Source organism: Capsicum annuum, chromosome 3, assembly GCF_002878395.1.
Source record: "Capsicum annuum cultivar UCD-10X-F1 chromosome 3, UCD10Xv1.1, whole genome shotgun sequence".
NCBI classification, from domain to species: Eukaryota; Viridiplantae; Streptophyta; class Magnoliopsida; order Solanales; family Solanaceae; genus Capsicum; species Capsicum annuum.
In genome coordinates this window covers 215,265,610-215,268,426 of record NC_061113.1, presented here as the reverse complement: position 1 = coordinate 215,268,426, position 2,817 = coordinate 215,265,610, and the positions used below count along the sequence as shown (strand labels likewise).

The following is a 2,817-nucleotide window of genomic DNA, read 5'->3' as shown; positions in this document are numbered from 1 at the left end:
CAAGTCAAACTTTTGCTCATATTATAGTATTTCCCTTTTGTTTTATAATGGGCATGGAACATTGTCGTGAAGGTAGATATGTTATTGTAGGCTTAATTACGTCTCCGAAATGTCCAAAATGAAACAGGATATTTTCAAGATGTGCATCATCTAATTCTATATGATAAAGGAGATGCACAATATGACATGCAATAGTCTGCCAGTTCCAAATGGGTGTTTTACCCTCTATCCTTTTCATCTTTTTGTAAATATTGCGCTTAAGATAAATAAATTAAATAAGTCTACTCAGAACAAATGAAATATTCTGCTGTCCACAGTAACATAAGTTAAAGTCCCCTTTCTTGAAAGTACTAAAGCAATCAATGACATACATGCTATTGAGAAACCAACAATGCATCGTTGGAGATGATAGTGCAATCAATGAGGAAAATATCTGATACGGGCACGATCATGACAATGGACGTTTTTGAGTATTTTGAATGCAATCGAGGGAGTGTACAAATTAAAGTGTGAAGAAGGACCTTGGTGTGCACAAAGTCACCCCAACACACACTCCATGGGCGCCTATTTTGTGCCCTTTTCATTAAAGGGCTCTTTTGTCTTTTGACCTCTTATTGTAATAAGTCTATAAATAGTACATGATAGGGTTTTAATTCATTAGTTATTGAATATTGATGAAAGAACACTTCTCTTGAGAGAGAGCCTCCCTAGGCCGAAACTAGGACATGAGCAAGTGTGGACTCACTTGTGAATGTGTATTGCTTGGAAACGATGGTGCTTGAGCGGTGGAATCCCTCTCGTATCTTCGTAAGAGTGGTGTTGCTATTGTAAGTCTTAGGGGTCCTTAGATTTAATATATCTTTGGGTTCTTGGGTCTTATTGTAGTGTATGTCTCACTATCTATCTCTACATTTCATATCTTAGTTAGTGTTATCTAGGAAAACCGTTCGTTCTTGTTGTTCTTGTAATCTTGTAATTGTTGGATTGTTGTTATCCTATTGTGGTTCTTCTTATTATAATGTTGTTTATCCCTTGTTATTGTTAGTCATTTACACCTTGTTTCTTGTTGTTGTTGGAGCCGAGAATTGTGTTTGTGTTGCTCTCGGGTTTCCCTTTGTTTGTGGACTGTTTTGACTTCTTTTTGATACGATCCAAGTTTTTATCGTATCAATATCAGAACTTGAAGAGGCAACATTCAAGCTTGAATGAAAGAACAAAAAAGTCTTAACAAATTTTTGGTTTCACAATCAATTTTTAAAGTTTTATACATAATCCTAAATAAGGAAAAACATGAAACCAACCAGAGAATCCAAGACATTGTTAGCTGATAAAGAATTGGAGAGCTCAGCACCGACAACATGATTCACTCTTCCCCTTTCACTTCACTTGATCAGCATCCTTCGTAGCAAGAGGATAGACCTATATCCCTATCAAATTCAATCCCAGCAACTCAAATCACATTCAGGAAAACCCTTACAAAGATATCATATATGCAGCTTAAGAAGAAAAAAAGGTAGACTTGACCCAAATAATACGTGGCTTATTTAATTTTGGGATGAAAGACACGTTTCTTAAATAATGTATTAGCTGATTTAGCGGTGCTTGAACTGGCAGCAGAATACCTAATGCTCAGATTCAGTATGATTTGCTCGTGCTCGGGTTAAAAAGGCTTCTTTTTAATCTGATTGCATCAATTTGTATAATTCAACATACTCGAGGTAAATTCAATTTCACATATTGTCTGTCCATATGTGCACTCACAGAACAATTATAAGAATATAGGAATTTTTAAATGATTATGCATGAACAATTTAAACATTAGAGAGCTTCAAAGATATCTGCAATTTGAGGAATTAAAGTTCTGGATCTCTTTATTAAGTTAAGACAAACATATTGTTGATTCTCTCCATGATTATATCAAGTGCTCACATAACTGATCCTTGAAAACCCACATAAACATTTTCAATTAAAAATCACTATGAATTAAAAATTAAAATAATGAAAAGAGAACAACATATTTCTATAGAGAATAATCTGACCTTGTTTTGTTGAAGTGAAACTCTGTAGCTTGGGGATAAATGATTATATCCTTCATCTCCACATCTGGTGCGTGGTAGGTCGGCGAAGTTATAACAATGGAAATGGTATACGTGCAAACTTAGTGGCAAGTTGAAGGCCACGTAAAAAAAATAGAGTGAAATTTCAGAACTACCCTCAACTTCATTATTATTGTATGAAGCACACATGTTGAAATATATAGGTGGTGTTTTCCGAAACTCTACTGGTAGCTGGGTTCTTGGTTACTCCCAAAGCTACCTCCACTCTACGAACAACCTTATGAAAATCTTAGTCATTCACACCGTCTTTAACTTGTTATTGATCACAATCTTGTGCCTCTCATTATTAAAACTTAGAGAGGATGTTATTAAAATGTTGAAAGATGATAACCCTTTTCTTTGTGACTGCAGATGGATGCTCAGAAGGTTAGGAAGTTCATCCGTCCAGCATAATTATCGGGAACAAAATAAAGTTGCAGATGCATTAGCAAAGGAAGACTCTAAATGTGATTTTTGAACCTCTTGTAAAATCTTTGCCACTCCACCCACTTTTGGGGCCCACTCTGTTTGGGACGATATGGAAGGCAAGTCCTTCTCTAGGTTAGTTTCAAATGATAGGGCGACTCCATCTACGCGTCATTTGTCTTTTGTACTGGAGCCGAACTGAGTTCTTAACTGTGTTTTCTTGCCTTTCTTTACTAATGCATCTCTACTTATCAAAAAAAAAAAAAATTAATATTCGTGTGAAAAAAATAAAAAA

At 35.4% G+C, this 2,817-nt stretch overlaps 1 long non-coding RNA gene across 1 annotated transcript; it reads right to left on the bottom strand.

The window, feature by feature from the left end:
• Positions 1 to 1,224: 1,224 nt before the first annotated feature.
• On the bottom strand, positions 1,225 to 2,476 carry LOC107866163. Its single transcript, XR_007053608.1, has 2 exons — positions 2,040 to 2,476; positions 1,225 to 1,427 (listed from the first exon to the last, which is right to left on the bottom strand). It is a non-coding gene; the product is annotated as an uncharacterized LOC107866163 (long non-coding RNA).
• Positions 2,477 to 2,817: the final 341 nt, after the last annotated feature.